This window comes from Peromyscus californicus, unplaced genomic scaffold, assembly GCF_007827085.1.
Source record: "Peromyscus californicus insignis strain IS unplaced genomic scaffold, ASM782708v3 Scaffold_6__1_contigs__length_162567912, whole genome shotgun sequence".
In the NCBI taxonomy this organism is placed as follows: Eukaryota; Metazoa; Chordata; class Mammalia; order Rodentia; family Cricetidae; genus Peromyscus; species Peromyscus californicus.
Window position 1 is genome coordinate 113,821,551 of NW_026294584.1, and position 21,817 is coordinate 113,843,367.

Sequence of the window (21,817 nt, forward strand, 5' to 3'; positions counted from 1 at the left end):
GATTTCTAAAATGATGTTTTACTCCGATATTTATAATTTCATTGTTAGTCAAGATTGTATTGTGTATGTGTGTGTTTTTTTAATATAAGCAGTAATGTTCCTCAGTCTAAGTACATTGAATTTGCCTCAGAAAATTTAGGTAACTAATTATCCTAAACTACTGAGGCGGTGAGTGTTTGCTTCCTGTATGATTATACTATAATGTGAGGTTTCTCTGTAATGGAACAAAAATAATCCAAATTCTTTGCTCAGTATGCTAACTGGCTACTCTAAAGATTGCAGCTAGAATACTTGCACAGTTTGGTATAATGAGTGTTCAGGTTCAGCTTAACAAAGTTGACATTGTCTTCAGGGGTAGCAGATGTGTGCTTACATCGTTTTAAATGAAACCAAGCCCCAAAGAAGCTCAATAAACAAATGACAATGTTTGGAAAAGAAAGAAGCTTGCTTCCTTCCATAGGGTGCAGGGAATTTAACCAACCTGTGTTTATAATTACTGTCTGCTTTAGTTAGTGCGAAAGAATCTACTCTGTGCTCATTATAAATAAACAAAATAGATCTACTAGCCTATTTTGCAGATGGCCTTCTAGAGCTTATTTTTCTTTTTCTTTCTCTTCTTTTTTATTGACCACAGACCACTTACTTTAGGTCCAAATGATATTATTTCATTTTAAACATTATTGTGGTCATAGTTCCCCCCCCCCCTTAATTCTTGGCCCGACCTATACAGATGGCAACTTCTTCCACATTTCAAGCCTTCCTCCTGCAGATTCCATCAGAACTGCAAATGGCTAAATGTGAGTCAGTCATTCTGATTCGGGTGTCTGGTTGGATATCAGAGGTGCTATTTTTCTTGGCAGGCTTCTATAGAGAGCAAGTTGCTACTACACAGTTAATTATAAAATAACATCAAACGAACACTGTCAGTTTGGGGCCACAGGAGAGTACTAAGAACCATGTTCAGTCTGTTGTTTGGACTCTCTGAACAGATATACATTTTTGTAGGAGAAATTAAATCTCATCTTTTGAGCATGCAAAAGTAGGCTGCATAATTTCATCACAAATTATAGGAATGCATTAACTGTTTTGGAATTTCCCCTTCGAGAGCTGGCTATCAGGAGATACTGTACGTTCTTTATGTCTATTGTTAGTTAATTAGAGTGGGTATATTCATTTTGTTATAAACATTCAGTTTGCTTTGGAAGTTGTTTTTTTCTTTCCCCCTCAACTTCAAAACAATGTGTGCCAATTTAAAGATAGGTCATAGGAAACAAGATACTGCATTTTCATTTCTTTGTGGTAATATTATTTTTTAAGTCAGTCTGCCAAATGCTTCCTCAAAATTATTTTATTCCTCAAAATTAACATTGGACTTCTCTTTATTATTGAAATCATTCTTCAGTGTTAAAACAGATTTTTTACTAGGGTGTGGGCTTACCTTTTATGAAGATTGCATTAATCCATCATGAAAATTTTAAAACTCAATAAATTCATTTTACCATAAAAGATGTATAAAGCCATAAGCATTTTCCAGATGTGGGTAAAAGTAAAGAAAATTCGTCTGTTCTGAGACAGGAAAAACTGTTGACATTTCTTTGAAGTGTAATCTCTTTTGTTTATTTGGTTTTTAATAGCTTCCAGCAGTTAGCCACATATTTTTAAAGTGATGGTGCTCACATACATTTTTTTTTATCATGAATGGCATTAACCTACTGCCATAGATTTAGAAGTTTAACCTATAAAAGGAGACCATTGTCAAGATGGGTAGTTTAGAAATTGCCAAAAAAAATTACAAAACACCGCAATCCTCAATGACCGTCCTAAAATAGAAGTCAGCAAGGCAACTGGCTGTAGGTTTAATCTACAATGTTTATTTATAAAGTGCAATCTTTAAACGCTGCACGGTTAAGTAGGAAGAATATTTAATTCTTCCTCTGTTGCACCATTTGACCACTCGACCTTAGTGGAAGAGAAACAGGAATTTCCCATATTTATGTTGTCTATATCACCTTTGTGGCATGGTGTGATGTGTGCTTACACACACACACACACACACACACACACACACACGCGCGCGCGCGCGCGCGTGGACAATAAGTGAGAGGGGAAATCTAGAGTGATAAAAAAATCATTAAAATTGACTGAGTGCCTGAGAAGTCTTTGACACTGAAAAATGGAAACTATTTGGAAAGTAAGTGAAAACTTAAAAAAATATATGTACAAGCTTTTGACATTTCATAATGATTTATATAACAGACCACGTAAGAATTAATTTCGTATCAGATGTAAAGCTAGCCATAACCAACTGCACAAAGCAGAGTGCATTCAAGGTTGAGGAGATTTTTTATATATATACATATATATATAAATTAAGTTTGGAACCATTTCTCATTCTGTCCAATCAATGTTTTTTAAATATTACTTACAATAATGTGACTCTCTGAAGCTTAATCAGGTGGTTCTCACAGATGCAAGAATGTTCAGATAGGTCTATATTCCATTCCATGCTGCTAGAAAAAAAAAAATCTAGTGTGTACTTATATGTATGCTATATTTAAATGTTACTTTTCTCTTTGGTTAGAGCTGATTTTTATGTTTCCAAGCTGAAAAAACAGTCCCAAGATTTTAATAAAATGCAACTAAACTGTTACTATGGTTATTAATATAAATAAATAAAAGCCATGTCCTCTAATCTTGCAAAAAGAAATATTCCTAAGTAAAACAACTGATTTTGTGTTTTCAGGGCAGTTCTGAGCAACACACTGTATGTGCGGGTAATAAAATGATTTTCTGAGATGCTCCCTGACCACAGGCTCAAGCACACATTAGGACTTGGTCTGTTTTTCACATGTTTTCCATCAAGGAAGTCTGTGGTTACCTTCCTGATTCTGCTGGACTGGAAAAACACAGCTAATATGGTGAGATCTCCAGAAGGCTTTGATGCAGGGACTTCGCAAATAAACCTCCAGATGCCATCTGGTTTACATTCATCTCTCAATTTATTTCCTATAAATGTCTATTGAATATTCCATTGAGCCAACACATGTGAAACCGGAGCTGAGAAACAGAATGGTAGAGAGAATGCTCGGTGGCAGCAGTCATTATCATATTTCTTTCCCAATATTGCTACCAGCCTCAAACACATGGCAAATTAGGTAGATGCCGGAGTTCTCAGACTTAAAGCAAAAAAACCGAAGAAGCTAAAATACTCTATGTTATCAAAACAAACAAGCCCATATTCACGTTTCGGGTAAAGTCTCACCCTCCCTGGAGTTGGGGTCTTGTGACACAGCAAAGTGATGTGTTTAAGTTGCTGACATTTAAAGAATTAAATTCATGATGCTGGAATCAACATATCAGCACGAAGTAAGGGAGAAACAAACATTCAGAGCAGAGCGTCATGTGACTGCTCAGGGCCTGCCGGCCGGATTAGCCTTTGGATCCACTTTGTTTAGTAAACCCGGCACCTTGGTCTTCTGTTTGTATCTCAAAAACACAAGTCCTTGGGGGCAGGGGTCGGGGGTGATTCTACAAACTGTATTTGCCAAACGCCCCACCTTTCTAAAATGAACTGTTCTCGCCCTGTCTCACCCGATTTCTAAAGGTTATTCCCACGGATAACTAGAATAGATGATTATGCAAGTTGTGAGAATCGCTCCCCACCCAAAATTTGCCTGTTGATTTGTGTTCCTGTGAGAATCGACTTCTCCTCGCTTGTCGGGTCCTGGTGGTGACCTCATACATGGCCAGTCCACCTCACAAATTGCTTCCAGAAAAGGAAGTAGGGAGATGGCTCAGTCAGTACAATACTTGCCTTAGAAGCATGAAGAACTGAGTTCAAGTATGCAGAACGCATGCCAGATTATTTTTTTTGCTTACATGTGGTAGCACATGCAACAATCCCTGTGTTGAGGACATGGAGGATCCTGGGGCTTGCTGGCCAGCCAGTGTAACCTAATTGATGATCCTCAGGCCAATGGCAGATCCCATCCCCCAATAAAATGGACAGCTCCTGAGGTACATCACATCAGACCTATGTGTACACACACAGACACACACACACACACACACACACACACACACACACACCATTGACCTCCCTTAGTGAACACAGTATGTTTGTACTGTAACTAAGGCAAGGTAATGGTGACTTGAGGCCAAACTAGGCTCTATAGTGGGAAGGAAGGAAGGAAGGAAGGGAGGGAGGGAGGGAGGGAGGGAGGGAAGGAGGGAGGGAGGGAAGGAGGGAGGGAGGGAAGGAGGGAGGGAGAGAGGGAAGGAGAGAGGGAGAGAGGGAGAGAGGAAGGAAGGAGGGAAGAGGGAAAGAAGGAGGGATCATTTGAAATAACTAATCTGTTTTGCTCATTATTCTCTAGTGGTACCAAGAGAAATAAGAATTCTCTTATTGTTGGTCTGTGTGCATGTGCGTGTGCATGTGTGTGTGCACACATGCGTGTGCATACCCAAGCACATCACGGCACATTCATGTATGCCATAACACATGGTGGAGATCAGAGAACATCTTGCAGAAATTGGTTCTCTCCTACCCTCAGGTTCCAAGGATCAAAGGCAAGCAGTCTAGTCAGGCTTGGTGGCATCTTATCTGCTAAGCCATCTCACCAGCCCAGAAATCTCCTATTTAAAGGGGAAGACTTGGCCTGGAGCAGTGGCATACACCCTTAAGCCTAGTACGCAGGAGGAAGAGGCACATGAATGCCTGTGAGTTCAAAGCCAGCCTGGTCTACATATAGAGTTTCAGGCCACCCAAGGCTGTCCAGTGAAATCCTGGTTCAAAAAACAAAACAAATAGAAACTTAGGACTTTGAACGAGGCATTTTGGGTAGGAATTAATGGCAGAGGGAAATCCCTTGTGTTTATTCTTAATCATCATTGGCACTTGAGATTTTTACATCATGCTCTTTCTATCTATTGTCAATATCATCATTATAAAACTGACAGCCAAATTCTCCTAACTTTAGAAACTTCATATTTTCAAGTCTTGTTTTAAAAAAAATTCTTTACATGACAAAACAGTGAGAGAAAAAAAGAATTCATTCCTAAGAAAGCTGCATATCTGTTCATAACTTCCTTCAGTGACTAAATAATTCCATTAGTCAACAGGAAGAAAATCCACGATGGTCCTAGCATAGCCATCCAATATACAATTATCCTGTTGGCCATTCTCTAGTTTTGCAAAGTAAAATTTGCTTCCTTTTTGAAATGCTGGCAGGTCAAGGTTTCTGGATAACAGATATATTCTGTTCTAATGAGGTTTTCTTCTAGCCTGGGTTAGTGCTTCTTTGTTTATTGTGCTAAAAAACATTCCAAAGTTTACCTTGGGGCTACAAATGATGAGGGGAAACAAACTGAGAAAATAAAATGCAAATATAGGATGAGTAATTTCTCTTCTCTTAAATCAAGAAATATTCAAAGGACAACTATATGTCCCCCCTTACAAATGTGCCTCATTTGGGTCCACCCTAAAGGTCAGTCATGAGAAGTAAAACACTCTCAAAATTGTCTGTGGGCTGGACGGATAGATCTGCTATGGGGAAATTCCCTTGTACACTGTAAAGATTTGTCACTCGAATTGGTTTAACAAAATGCTGACTGGCCAGTAGCCAGGCATGAAGTATAGGTGAGGCAACCAAACTAAGAATGCTGGGAAGAGGAAGTGGGGAGTTTGGAGCCGCCAGCCAGATGCAGAGGAAGCAAGATGAGATTAAGAAAAGGTATCAAGCCACGTGGCTAAACACAGATAAAAATTATGGGTTAATTTAAGCATAAGAGCTAGTTAGTAATAAGCCTGAGCCATCAGCCAAACATTTATAATGAATATAAGCTTCTGGATGATTATTTAAAAGCAGCTGTGGGACAGGGTGGGCCAGAGAAACTTCCAGTTACATAGATCAGTTGAGAAAATGCTTGACTTGCATGCCTGAAGACCTCAGTTCAGTCCTCATAACCTGCATATGCTTATAATTCCAGTGCTGGGAAGGGAGAAACAAGTGGATTCCTGGACTTCACTTGCCAGCAAGACTAGCTGAATCATGGGTTCTAGGTAAAAGTGAGAGACCTTGTCTCCAAAACCCAAGTGATTGGAGCCATGAAGAATGACACCATTGTGAGGCTCTCCTGTGGCCTAAACACACACACACACACACACACACACACACACACACACACACACACACATATTCTCATATACACAGTGATGAACACATGCACACACACACATGCACATGCACATGTACTCTCACATACACAGCGATGAACACACATACACACACACACACACACACACACACACACACACACACACACACTCACACTGCTATTTGTGATTACTGCATCCTGATTGGTGGCCCTACATGTAACAAGTATCTTAAATGAGTAAAGTTAACAATTTGTATGAGTCCTTTTCTCTGTTTCATTATAATCACAGCCCGATTTACTCATCCAGAAAAGGAAACATCCCCTGAGCATTCTGCTCCCTGTGCTGTGGAGGGCTCCTGAGTCTGTTAAATAGTGTCAACTAATTTCCAGAACAAAGACATTGTTGTTTCATTGGTCTTCGGCTCAACAGAGGATTCCAAGTTCTCATCTGTCAGGGGTATGTGTTTTCAATTAATAATCATAGTGCTAATCCCTGTCTCCCAGGGCCCTCATCCCTGCCAGCTGCTGCTACACTAGCCAGCCCTTGCCAGATCCTCCTGTGATACCCTGTGGACAAGCCCTAGATCTGAACTCATCAATTTGGACTGAAGTTGACTGACCTGAGAAGCCTATTGCCAACCTAGATAAATTGCTGTGGAAACAAAAATCACCCTGAGATATTAAGGTCCAGGTTTGGCTTTTCAGCGGCAAATAACTGTTTCATTATTGTGTTCTAGAACTGATATATTAACCTGAGAAGGATGGGAACCGACTCAGGCTGAGTAGGCATTGCTAATCACTAATGGTGGTGATCTGTGCTTGATTTCAACAGTAGTCTGGTGAGTCAAGTTGTGTTAGCCTCCGTGAGATTGAAATACACTCTCACACTACAAAGTTCTCTTAAATGCCTTATTTTCTAATAAGATTAGGATATACCCAGATGTTTCAAGAGGATGTGTGCGATTTAGGAAGGTATCAAAATTGAAAGGCCAGGACTGGATCTCTGAAATGATTTGAATATTAAATGGCTCTCAGGGGCCTTGTGTTGAAGACTTGGACTTTGGAAGGTGGTGAGACCTAGTTAGAGGAAGTTAGGTCATTGGGGTAAGCTCCTGACTGGGCTGTTGTTCGCAGATCTTTATTCTTTCTCTTTTTGCTCCATGGCCACTGTGAGTAGCTTTCTCTGCCACAGGTTACCTATCAAAAAGCCTTGCCTCACCACAGGCCCAAAGCAACAGAACTAAACGACTGAAAATACTGAACCCAAAATAATCTTCCCTCCTTCAAGTTGACTTATTTCAGATTTTGGCAACCGAAAGCTGATCCAGTGTCAGGTATAAGTAGTTTGACTGTCTGTGTTCTGGGTATACAAATAGAGAAAGCTTTAAAGTTTTATAGTGAGAATAATTTCTCATGCTCTCTTTCTGACTATGTGATTGGTATCCCAATCAGAGAAAGCCTCTAAAGTAGAGTTCACAAGCTGGACATAGAATTGTCCTGCCATCCGAACAAGCAGTCCAAAGCAAGCCTCTGGCTGGGGAGATGCCTCCGTGAGTCAAGTGCTTGCTGCACAAGTGTGAGGACCAGACATCAGGTCCTCAGAACCCACAAAAAGTCCGCGCAGCATTTCCCATCTGTAATGCCAGTACTCCTGCAACAAGATGGGAGGTGGAAACAGGAGAATCCATGGGAGCTTACAGGCAACTACCCTGCACATGCAGTGACAAGCGGTAAGGGAGCCCCCGACCTCCATGCACGTCTATAGCATATGCATGCTCAGCTAACAAACACTAGTGCACCCATACACACACATACATGCACAGATACATACACACACACACACACACACACACACACACACACACACACACACACACACGGAGGGGGGGTTGGGGGGGATACAGAGACAGAACACTTCCATTTAGGAGTCACACAGGAATAAATGGTGACAATATATAGAGAGAGATGCTTTGGTCCTTGTTGCACGAATCCTAAATGGTCTTATAATAAAAACCCGGAAACAGATATTGAGGGAAATGCTGAAAGATCAGAGAGACAAAGGAACAAGCCACAGCCACTTCTTACCTCTCCAACTCCACGGAGCCCCTGACTGAATGCCTCTGAGGCCTCAGCTATGCCTTAGATGCCCCTCTCTGCCCAGCCATTTCACTTCCCATCTCAACCTTCCTGGGGCTGGGATTAATGGTGTATGCGCTTCCCAAATACTGGGGTTAAGGGTCTGTGCCACCACAGCCTGACTCTGTTTCTCTCCTAGACTGGATCAATCTCATGTATCCCAGTGTGACTTGAATTCACAGAGATCCAGATGGATCTCTGCCTCCCGAGTGCTAGGATTAAAGGTGTGTGCCACCACTGCCTGGCCTCTGTGTTTAATCTAGTGGCTGGCTCTGTCCTCTGATCTTCAGGCAAATTTTATTAGAGTACAACAAAATATCATCACAGGTCCTACCTTCTATGACTGCGTTTGGCTACATCCTTCAGCATCTTTGGTACTCAGTTTGTCTTATATATCCTAAACATACAGCCTAAGTGACTCCTAAGTCCTAATAGCCTCTGTGTGGAAAGATGGTTTTTTTCAGAGTATGTCTACTGTATAACGTAATAGCCACTGGAATGAGAGTGAATTGCACCCACCACTAATTGTCCAGATTTTCTTATCCGTATATTCCCGTAGGATTTAACGCATGGCAGACACAGTTGTTCAACAACACCTGATGTTAGCAGCATTGTTCAATGACTGTACTGGATACCATAGGATTCAGAACAACAAACCAGCTGGCAAAAATCACAGAAGACCTGGTTTTCTGATCCAATTCCATCCTGACAACAATGATTACTACTAACAGATCAGGTATGAAACAGGGCACACCTTAGGAATGACCAGCCACTCCATGGGCTTTATTGATTGATGAGTCCATAGCTGCTGTTGTTTGTTTGTTTGTTTGTTTGTTTTTCGAGATAGGGTTTCTCTGTGTAACAGCTCTGGCTGTCCTGGAACTCACTTTGTAAACCAGACTGACCTAGATCTCACAGAGATCTGCCTGCTTCTGCTTCCCAAGTGCTGGAATTAAAGGCATGTACCAACACTGCCCAGCTTCTGCAACTGATTTTTTAAATTCTTAGCAATTAAAATACGATTTCAGGAAACCTTATTTTTATTAACTTGAAGCACGAAAGTCAAGCATATACACAGTTTGCATCTTTTGGCCAACTGGGAGTTGCTTTGTCAAACAAACTATCATTCAACTATTCCACGTCCTCAAAATATCCATCTTTATGTTTCCTATATTCCTCCCTACTCAGTGAAAACTTCAGAGGTAAATCCTTTGGGGGGACAAAGAAAGGAAAACCTTTTCCATGTGCAAATTCACCTTTTGTTTCTTCTAGTTTCTTCCCACTGGTGGGCACCATTTTCTTACATCATCTCAAATAATATGTGGAAGATTACATGGCTATAATTTATTAGGCAAATGAGTGAAAGATGCCTTCATTTACATGGTTAACATTTAATTAACAGTGTTAATTAACAGTGATTCGTAAAACTTTTTGCAGCTATAGCCTAACACTTAACATTGACCTGAACTTTTAAAATAAAACCTAGGTGTTCAGAAAGCCCAGGGAAATCAATTGATTGATAACCTGGATTATGGTCTAGCTCCATGTGTCCGGGGTGGAGGTTATGAAGTAATGTGCATCGTACCATATAAAACCCTAATGATGGTTAATGTTAGCTAATTAAGATGAACACTGAATGGAGCCAGCCTGGCTCATGGGGGTATTAACATCCTATTAGAGTCTAACAAAATATTGTTTTAGCCAAGCCATATCTCGTGAATGATCTTGGATTCGCACTGAGGAATACGTTTGGAATCAAATTTGACATTAAAGTTGTATTCCAATCATGGCTGCCAATAGAGGTAACATTGACCATGTTCTTCACATACCAAAGGGCTTTTTGTTTCGTTGTTTTCATAAACCTTAAACAGAGAGGTGTGTCTTACTAGGACACTATCACTTAAGGAGTGAATATTTGCCATGCTTCATTTAAAAAATATGTCAGGTATGTATTCCACACACAACACGGAAACACGTTTTGGAAATCCAAACCAGGCACCCCTGCTGATGACCAAAAATGCCTGACTTCTGTCCACAGTCTGGGCAAGCTCACTAAGTTGATTTCTCCTCAGCAGCATGTGTTTCAAGTGTGTTGAAATGGACAGATTTGAGTGGTTTGGTGAGGCCTTTGGCTTCTCCTCTTCAGATGAAAGGATTGAAACAGGGTCAAGGTGAGTGTTAGTCTTAGGGTACTTTGTTTCCAGTGGATTCAGTCATTTATTCTAATTCAGAATAAATGCCTAAATCATACTGGCAGGCAGACGATGAAGGGAGGTACAGCTGACGAAAGAGCAAATTTGCAAATTAATTTTTTGGAGACAGTCATACTCCATAGATCACACTGGCCTGCCACTCACTCATTGAGTAACCCTGGCTGACTTCCACTTCACCATCCTCCTGCCTCTGGCTCCCAAGGGCTGGGCTGAAAGGGGCGTGTCACCTTGTCAATCTCAGAGATATTGTCACAAGCACAGTGCAGTTTGTTGATAGGACAAATGTAGGTGCCAACATTTGTGCTTGTCATGAAGTTGTCCCTAAACCAAACTAAAAGCCACATTTATTTGCAGTGTTAAATATTTAGTGTCTCCATGGTGGCCATTTCTGGGCTTTCCAAGGGTAGATGCTGAGAACAGGCAACTCTGAGAACAGGCAAGTCTGACAACCAAGACTGGCAGATGATGTTCATGGAGCCAAGTTTCAGAATCTAGCAATATTCTAGTTTCCAAACACCCTGTGTAGTTGCATCATTTAGGTGCTCAGTACATTAAAACTATTGCTATGTTAAAACCAATCAGAAGTATGTAATAAAATCCATAGTGTGCATACGATTCCAAGAGAAGAGACAGTGTGGCTGAGAGCTTCCTGTAGCCTTTTCCTGAAGTGGTGGTGACCCCACCCCACCCCCCAGCCTTCTGTTGCACGAATCCTAAATTGCCTTATAATAAAAACCTGGAGCCAGATATCAGGGTGAAAGCTGAAAGATCAGAGAAGTAGAACAAGCCACAGCCACTGCCTCTTACCTCACCAACTCCTCAGCCTGCAAGCTCCAGAGTTCCTGTCTCCTCCCTCCTTATATTCTTTTCTCTGCCCAGCTATATCACTTCCTGTTTCAACCTTCCTAGTGCTGGGATTAAAAGTGTTTGGCCAGGCGGTGGTGGCTCACACCTTTAATCCCAGCACTCGGGAGGCAGAGCCAGGTGGATCTCTGTGAGTTCGAGGCCAGCCTGGGCTACCAAGTGAGTTCCAGGAAAGGCACAAAGCTACATAGAGAGACCCTGTCTCGAAAAACAAAACAAACAAACAAACAAAAAAAGGTGTGTGATCCCAAGTGCTGGAATTAAAGGTGTGTGCCATCAGGCAAGCTTTATTAGAGTACAAAAAAATATATCTACACTCCTCCTTGGCATTAAGCTCTGAGATGGAGGAATAAAAAGTAGACCTGTAACCCCATAATACAGACTCACTCTGTCCCTCCTCAATCACTCCACATTTCGTCTCATCTCTGTTTTATAACCCAGTGATTAGTGCAGTGTCTTCCCAATAGGACCTCAATTGTATGACGAATAAATAAACAATAAATACACCTAGGCAAGGGAGGCAATTGGTGGTACCCATTGTTTCTCAGTATACTAGAAAAGTCCACTGAGTTGAAATGAAATGTTTTTATGATGCCATAGTGTAAACATAGTCTTACTGATATGGAGACCTTTTCCATGACAACAGCATCCAGTGAAAACATTTCTCTGAATGAATATGCCATCAATATTTCTCATTGTAAATATAACTAAGAAGTTGTGAAGGCATCCCTTCCCTGCAAGGCTTGGGGATTATTGTGGAAGAGGGAGCAGAAATATCGTAAACACCGGAGGTAGTGGGTATCTGCAGCAAAACAGTATTTACCAGACATGACAGAGTAGTTGTGTGAATGACCCCACAGTGGCTGTGACTATTCTCAAGACATGGACCAGATCAGGCCAGCCAAACTTGCCTCCTAGATGGGGGAGGGGCTCACGAAGTTCCTCTCTTAGTGTAGGAGCTATTGGCAATTGATAGCTGCTAGGGAAGGGAATCTGTTTTCTTATAAGGGTATAGCCCCTGAGATGCTACCCATGTTCTGGTAGATGGTCCCAAACCACATATATGTATATGCGGTACTGAGTAGACTCTGGCTTTTTCAAGAGTACATAAGGTTGGGAGCGAAAAGCAATAAGAAGGAAGATAGAGGAGGAATTGGATGGGAAGAGATGGAGTGGGTTTGGTCAAAGCACATTCTACACATATACAACATTCTCAATCAATAAAAAATTTTAGAAAAAGTTGTGAAGGGAGAAAAGAACATTTAAATTGAAGGCTGCCCCAGAATGTGGCTCACCAACCACATACACCGGAACCCCCAGCTCCAGTTCCCAGCTCCACTTAAAGCATGGAGGGATGACAAATACATGTAATCCAGAAGTTGGGGGTAGAAGGAGTTCAAGGTCATCCTTGGCTACATAACCAGTTTGAAGTAAGTGAGATTGGACTGCATGAGACCATGTCTCAAAAAAAAAAAAAAAAGAACTAACATATGACATGACGAAGTTCTACAGCAATTTTAGCACACACTGGTGGAATCTAGGCTTCCGGGGTATGCACTAGCTTGTCAGGAGGGTTTTACAGTGTCAATGGCTCTTTGTTCAACCTTTGACTGTGGTCGACAGCTCTCAGCCCTCGGCCAAAGTCAGCCCGTTTCATTTGTTCCATACACTAGTTGAGCTTTACGTTAATTGTTATTTATTGAAAGTGGAAAGATTCCTCAAAACTATTCCTCAAAGGAGCTCTCAAACTTCTTGTAAGAGTGAGTGAAAGCACATGCTTCCCCTATCACTGTCCCTACCTAGAACCCCACCTGGGGCTAAGTGTTCATCATACTGGTCAGGCATCTGAGTCCTGAAATGCTTTATGATCCTGTATTACTTACCATTCTTTTGTTTTCTCTGAAAGAAGCAGCTGTTTTCATAATCGCATGACTTAACAATTTACATATTTGTGTTTGTATGTATAGACGTGTGTGTATGCTCACACACACACACACACACACACACACACACACACACACACACACACACGTGCCCATGTATGAAGACAGGTGTGGAAGACAGAGGGAAACCTTTGCTGTGGTGCCTAGGGGGCCATGGGCCTTGTGTTTTGACACAGGCTCTTGTGGTGGCCTGGAGCTCATCAGGTAGGCTAGGATGGCTGACCTGTGAGCCCCAATGATCCATTTCTCTCCGTCTCCCCAGCATTGTGGTTACAACCCTGAGGAGCCACCACATCCAGCTTTATTAATTTTTCACATAGATTCTTGGGATCAAACCCAGGTCCTCGTGTTTGTGCAGCAAGCATTTTATTAACTGAGCCGTCACCCCATCCCTCTGACCCCCAAAAATGTAAGGTTCAAATCTTTTTTTAAAACCCCGAATAACTATTTTCTCACACAAGTGGCAAAGCAATATGCATAATAGAATTCCATTTCAAATATAAAAAAAAATCACTAAATATCTTAGATAATTGTGTATACATGAAATTTGCTATACAGATGTATTTTGGATATTTCTGCATTTTCTCTTAGTTTCTTCCTTCTAACTCTGTGCGTGTGGATGTTTTTTCTACATGTACATATGTCCATCACATGCATACCTGGTGCCCACAAGAGGCCATTGGATTTCCTGAAACTGAAGTTACAGACAGTTGTCAGCTACCACGTGGGTGCTGGGAGCCCAACTCGGGTCATCCGACAGCATCAGATGCTCTTAACAGTGAAGCCATGTCTCCAGCCACAATATTTTTGTGTTTTTCTAATCTGTTTTCATAGTTCTATATGTTTTTAATCTACTCCTGTATTTCCATATTTTTCCACAAGCAGGGAGGAAAAAAAAAAAAAAAAGACTGGACAGAGGTAACCCGTCATGTTTACAGTGATCATGACTGTCTCTGTATGCCATTAAACTGTCATCTGGTTTTGTGATTTGTTTGTTTTCATGCCCTGTCGTTTTTACGTTGGTTTTCTGCCTCGTCCACATGGTACACAGTGATGGAGAGTTATTATCTTCTTCATAAGAAGGAAATCTAGGCCTTGGATTGCCCTGTACCTGCAGTTCTCCTTCATTTCCGCCATCTTCTCGGCTCCTTTGTGAGGACTCGGCCCCTTATCTCTTTGTAGATCTGTCCTCTCTGTTTACCTGCCAGCAGCACCCAGCCATGTGTGTTTGTTTTTCTCCTGTGTGTACACAGTGGTCTCTCCACGGCTGACATCCTGAGGTGCTTCACGCTGGAGTGACTGACAGTGAATCAAAATTAAAAACACCAGTTCGCACTAAAGGTCATTGCCTTATTAGAATTATTCATTCAAATACAATTAACTTACCTCTGCTCTGGGGAGAAAGGGAGAGTTTATGCCGGGGGGTGGGGGAGGGACAATGAAAGGGTTCTCCATTTATGGAATTTCTCCCATTTGAATTTTTCCCCCCAACGACTTCATAGATGGAACCGGCAGCTGGGAATGAGACAGCGAAGCATAGAGGTATTTCCTCTGATAGACACCACCAGGGAGGGCTGCCATCCTGATGCTGAACAGAGAATAGGATTTGGGACAAATGATTCCTTCAAGGACCTTGCTCGGACAGAGATCTGCAGAACAGCAGAAAGATTGTGTCTGCCTTGCCATCCTGGTGGGGAGATGCACCTGGAAGGACCATGGCTCACCACTCCCTACCAGGGCAGCCCTATTATTGCTGGGTCACGGCTACCAGTGAAAATCTAATGTCAGCCTTGGCGATTGCCACAGCAGTGGCAATTTTCCTAGATTGAAAATCTCTAGTTCTGCTCTTCATTCTTCAGTCACCTTTGGCATCAAGCAACCTTGGCATCAGAACCTAATAGGCCTTGGATAGATCACGAAACCTCTCAGAGGCTAAGCTTTCATCTGAAAGAGGGATGGAAGCAATGTCAAGCCAGGGGGTTGTTTTTAGGGATGAAATTGGAGGCAACTTGTAACCTCCTTGATACTGCAGTCAAGCACATAGAAGCACAGAGCAGGCTACATAGTGAGCCTCGCAGGGGAGGGGGTTGTAGACAGAGAGAGAGAGAGAGAGAGAGAGAGAGAGAGAGAGAGAGAAAGAGAGAGAGAGAGAGATTAGTTAGACAGTTGTGAGGAGTGCATTCTGATGTCAAACTCTAGCTTCTACATGTACCTGAATGAGCAAACATACACATATGCACATACATATATACCTATATACCACATACAAAAAAGAAAGAAAATACCAAGTTAAGAGTTTTAGAGTTGAGCAAGGTGGGCATGCCTATAATCCCAGCGCTCCAGAGGATGAGGCAGAAAGACAAGATAGAAGTTAGCTTGGCCTACGAAGTGAGTTTTAGGTTAGCCCATCTACACAGCAAGAACCAAAACTGGACTATATTATGAAAATTATTGACAAGAAAACCTAAATAGTTAAAGAAAATTTGTCCATTTATAAATAGGTATGCGGTGATATATTGTGTGCCCCAATAAAGTTTGCCTAGGCATCAGAGGACAAAGCCAGCCACTAACTTAGACATATAGGTCAGGCAGTAGTGGCACACACCTTTAATCCCATCACTCAGGAGGCAGAGATCCATCTGGATCTCTGTGAGTTCAAGGTCACACTGGGCTACATGAGAGAAACAGAACCAGGCAGTGGTGACACATGCCTTTAATCCCAGGAAGTAATGTGGCAGGACGCAGAAAGGTATATAAGGTGTGAGGAAACAGGAACTCTCTCTTGAGGCTGAGGATCTCATAGAAGTAAGCTAGTGGCTGGCTGTTCTGCTTCTCTGATCTTTCAGCTTGCACCCTAGTATCTGGCTCTCAGTTTTTTATTATAAGACCTTTTAAGATTCATGTTACGTAGATGAAACCTCCTGAGTCTGGATTCCTAGTACCATTCAAGAAGGTGTCTGGATGGCCAAGGTTGGTAAAACACACCGCCCAGGTCAACTAGAAGGGCTTGCCATCGGGGTTGAGTCTGGCCAAAGACAGCAGGAAGTCTTGAAAATCAGGAAGATGCATCTGCACCATGTTGGTAGACCACCTCACAAGGCCCCGTGTTTGTTCTTCAGGGTCACAGAAGTGTTTTAGAAGGTACTGTCAAGTTAGAGTTGCTGAGGTATAAATTCATTCTTTGGGCCAAAAACATCCCCAAAAGATAGAATTCTAAGAGCTCAATGAAAAGACCGCAGAAGACTGTCCGATTCAAGCTTGCGACTGGCCCGACACAGGGCAGCTGAATCACACTCAGCCCACTTTCTTTGAGAGTTTTGTTCTTTCTTTAAGCTTTCTCTAACTCCTCTTGGCCCTGGGACCATAGCAAAGTTCACCAGAGAAACAGACTTGGTGTATAATTATAGATATCAGAAAGCAGGGTGTTTTACTTTCTCTGAGAATGAAACACCAAAGTCAGGTCAAGAGTGGAGTCAAGTGAGCAGGCTGACTGTTTTGACTTCTCTAAAGGCCGTGGCTTCAGATAAAGCAACAGCCTCCTGCACACACTACCCCTGCACTCATGAGTCAGGATTGATGACAAGTCAAAACATGGTGTGTTTACTCAGCTTTTGTGTGGACGCAGTGGCCAGGATCATGGTGGCTCTGGACATTATTAGATAAATAAGACCCATAAACACGGTAAAGGGAGAGGTTTGTTTTCGAAACCAAGTGATGCCTCCTTCCTATACCTTTCAGGGTCACTTTTGAGGAGGCAATTCCTACCAGTTTGCCTATTCACATGGTTCAGGTTTCTTCAGAAGGTTTTTCAAAGCAGTCGCTAATCCACACTCACTGAATTTTATGTTTTCTGGGGTGAGCACAGCTGACTTTGGGTCAGCTATGTCTCTGTTCTAAGAGGTTGCCCCATGCAGCTTAAGATAATTAGCAACAGCCTGAAATTTACCCACCAGAACTCAGAAGCAACCCTCTGAATTGTCGCAATCTAAAACATCTTCAGGCCTGGTTAAATGTCCCCTGGGAGGTGAAAAGACTCCCACTTGCAAAACCTCCTTTGGCCTAGCGTTTTGAATGTACCCACCAGAAGATAAAGGTTTTCAGAGCCACCAAAGCCCAGCCACCAGCAATAGGGGCCTCCAATATACTAAACGTTTCTAAGATGGAAACTTAAAATTGCTCACAATATTGACGGCGAATTAAACCAAGCCATTATTCACCAAAAGAAAATAGCAAAAAGTGATTCTTAAGTAGTGAGAGTAAAGGGCTAGCCTGGCATGGCATGAAGGGGCGGGTGTTGTCCCAAGTTAAATCCAGCTTTTTTTTCCCCTGTAGGTCATCCTGTGGTGAACTGAAAGAACAATTGTCTTAGATTTTTCTTTCAGGAAATGCCACACCAGCTCAATGGGAATACACAAGTGAGGTCGTTTTTTTTTCTTGCTGACTGAAAACATCCTCTTGAAAGATTTGACTCATTTCCTTCTACTACTCGAGTTTACCCCACATTTTAAGAAATTTTTTGCATATCTATCTTCTTGGTGCTTCTGGTGTTATAATGAGGCATTTGTTATAAACATGAGTGACGGTAATCAGATTTTAGTATGAAACCGTATCCATCCAAACTTCTGGAGGAAAGAGAAGTGTAGACGGTGTTAACTGCAGAAACAGTTAATACAATTTAAATAAAAAGGTTTATGGCTAATTTCAACTCATTTAGTGAATTGTAATTACTGATTACCTATAGATCCTCCATAGCCTGGTATTTGAAAGATCAAAGTTAGTGAAAAGTCAGTATGTAATTAGTTTCTTGCTTTGGAGTATTAGGTAGAATTACTGCAAAGAGGCGAAACTATCATTTTATAGAGACCCTTAGGAAATTTATAATGATGGTAGATAAATATATGCATACAATATCAGTTGGTATGCTCAAATTGAATTTTCGTGTGGAAACGTGGTTGGGGTTGATCACAATACACAGGGATGTTCTTATTTTAATATTGGTGGATGTTATTATTAGAGAATCATATCAAAAGATATGTCACCAGGGAAAAATATCATTTATAAATCACTAATGAGTCCCAAACATTGTTTGGCTTGGAGGTATGCAGCATCCCTTCACAATGTGCATTTATGATCAAACCCAGGACAGAGTGCAGAAAGGAAAGGGGCTGGATTTTATCTCACTCCGTTCAGGAATATCCCTCCAGTTCTGTGACTGTGTCGCATTGCCTCTTCCTCGAAAAAGAGTGCGTTTAGCTAACGATTTTTATTGCAGCTAATTGGTGAGTTAGCTGTTGAGTTAGCTAATGCAGGATTACCCAGGTCATGGATTATGTAGGTATTCCTGTCCTCTGTGTGACGTGCAGATGTACAACTAGCTCGTCTAGGATAACATACCAGAAAAATCTCCTAAGTGATAGCAGATATCGTCTGAGGACTTTGTTAAGATTCCTTACCTTAAAGTGAAAGGTGGATTTAGATGATTGTCAGTCTGTGTAACATAGATCTCAACGCCCTCGGATAGTATAGTATCATAAAACTAAAGTCATTTCATGAGAAGAATCTTAGTCAGACTTGTGGGTGCTTCAAGGCCTCTCGCTACATCTGACCTGCGACTAAACTGTCTCAGGAAAATTAAGACTGTCTTCTGTGCTTCGCTCGGGGATGCTACCCACCCTGTGGGGTGTGTGTGTGTGTGTGTGTGTGTGTGTGTGTGTGTGTGTGTGTGGTGTGTGTATGCGTGCACCAGAGCATGCATGTAGGGTACAGACATCAACGTTGGGTCTCTGTTCTTACCTTCCACCTTATTTGAGACAGGGTTATCTTTTGCTATTTCCTTTTGCATTCTCTGATGCCTCGCCTAGGGACCTTCAGGGCTTCCCTTGTTTTAACTTTCCATCTCACGTAGGAGTGATGGAGTTACAGGTGTGCCCTACCACCCCCAGCTTCAAGTGGGTTCATGGGATCAGAGTTTGGGGTCCTCATGTTTGTACAGTGAGCACTTTGCCCACTGAACCGTCTCCCCAGCTCCCATGCCTCACTCGTTAATGATAGGGAATAAACCATTTGTTCTCAATCCAATGAACGGTCAGGGCATGGTTCCAGTCTCACCTGCTCTCTTCAAAAACCCACTACCTGTGTCAAGAATAATCTAGAACTGTGTTTTGTGGTGTCTGGATGGTTCATCCATCCTCCTGCCCTCCCTGGGTCATCCTTAAAACCTTAAACCTTGTTCTGATCACTGGGGAGCTGTTCCCAGAAGCACCACTTTTTTCTGAGACAGCGCCATCTCGCTTTACTAACGACCCATGGATACCTGAAGTCTTGAAAAATCCTTTGTTACTCCTGCTGTGTAGACCTGGTGGCTCATATAACAAGTGTCTTCTTTATGGGGATTTCTGGAGACTTCGTTTCTTGTCTTAATATCAGTAATAGTTCCTTTCCCAACAAGCTAGATTGCTTTTAATTTTATGAAAAATTCCAGTTGTGTGACTTTGCCATCTTTCCCTGTCAACGTTCATTTCCAAGAACTTGAGAGTTAAATCAGTCTTCCTTAATGTGAAAAGGATACAATGATAAACAACTGTGGTTCAAATCCCCTTCTTCATTTCATTTAATGTCCCTACACATGTTCCTTTCCATAATCTTTCTCACTTACTTCTAGCTTACCTCGTCTTGCTCTAAACTATGTCTTTGTAAGTCATTTTAAATGTTTCTGGGAATCAAACAGATACAATACAATAAAATTACTGTTGTCTGGAGACCATACATTCTGGTTTTTTCACATTAACTAATAAGCTAGGCAGGCCTTCAGGGAAATCAGAGCAGCCAATTCTCATGTTTTCTGTAGTTTAATCATGAAATTCTTATAATTCCTTCCTGAGGTATCACGCCACCGATTCATTGACTCTTGGCTGGGATAGGCTAGCTGATTCAAAAATGGGGAAACTAGAAATTTTAAGATGGGAAAGAAGGATTCAAAGAGCATTGTGATATGTTCACAGGAATGTCATGGAAGCCTGCAGGCATGGATCCAGGGATATACAACTTCGGCATCATGAGAATTGCAGAGGGGAAGCTGGGTAGGGCAGTATCTCAGGACTTGCTCAGTTTCTCTGTGCTACAGTAGAAAATTACTAACTGTTCCTAATAAATTCCTACCACTTGTCACTCTGGAAGATGCTAAACAGGGCTGCCCAGGTATGCAGCTTCCAGATTGTAACAGCACCCACAATACACAGCACGTCTCCTCCAGGTTTGGTGTGAGTGCCTACTCAAAGTTCTATTTATTTGCACAGTACACAGCATAACCCCATGCATTTCCTGTCTTCCTCACACAGAAGTCACTTTTATTTGTTTACTTACTTACTTATTTGGGGCTTCAGTTGATGGTATGCTGGTGTGTAGTCGACGATTTCTTAAGGTTTCCGCCAGGGTTCTCCTGCTAAAGTGAAACCAATTCGTATCCCATCTCTTCTGTGTCAGAAACCAGTTCACATACTTTGGCTAAGCTCAGTGAAAATCATTTTATATTACCTCATTTTTCCGATTTGAAAAAGACAATGTTGATTTGCAGCAAAATATTAGCCTGAAGACAGTGGGCAGTGGCAGGCACCATCTTAACTGTCCTTGTAATACAATGATAGCTTGTTTATTGAAGCTGTTTGACAAGGAGGCAAGAGACAGGCGGGGCAGCTTCCTTGTGGTTATCTGTACTCTTAGTCAATGTATGGAGTAGATCTAACATAACAATGAATACCTAAGAGCAAATTAACTCACATGTAATCATTTTAAACTTTACCAGTTGCTATAAACTTAATCTATATTGTGAGTAATCTGAACAGGAGTTCCTTTGGAATAAAGAGGGGGGTGGCTGTGGCTGGAAAGGAGGTGTTATCATTTAAAAATGAAATGTCCCAATACACCCATGTGTTTGAACTCTCGATCCCTAGCTAGAGACACTCCTTGAGGTAGGGCCTTGCTGGAGGAAGTGGGTTACTGGAAATAGACCTGCTTCCTGACGGTGGAAGTAATATAATCAGCTTCCTAACTCTACAAGCACCAGGCCTATCTAGGCATGGTGAGGTGATGTATTTGACATGTAAGCAACAATAAATCCTTCCTTCTTTAATTTGCTTTTTGTTATGTATTTAGTCAGAGCAATGAGAAAAGTAACAAAGGCTAGAGGGTTCTAGAATCATGAGAACATCTGTTTCTTCATCTGAACACTGATTAGAGAAATGCTGTGTTTTTAAAATTTTGTTATACTCTGTACATATGCATGCTATCACTTAAATGTACAAGGTCTTATGTTGAGCACTTGGTCTACAGTTAATTGAGGCTGTTATAGAACCCTCTAGACATGCTGTCTAAATGACAGATATAGGCCACATGTAGCTGACCACCAGTTCCAATTTCATTCTCTGCTTCCTGATCCTCTAAGACTTGAACTTCAACCTCACACTGCTACCATTAGAGATGCAGATGCCATGCCTTCCCCTCCACGAT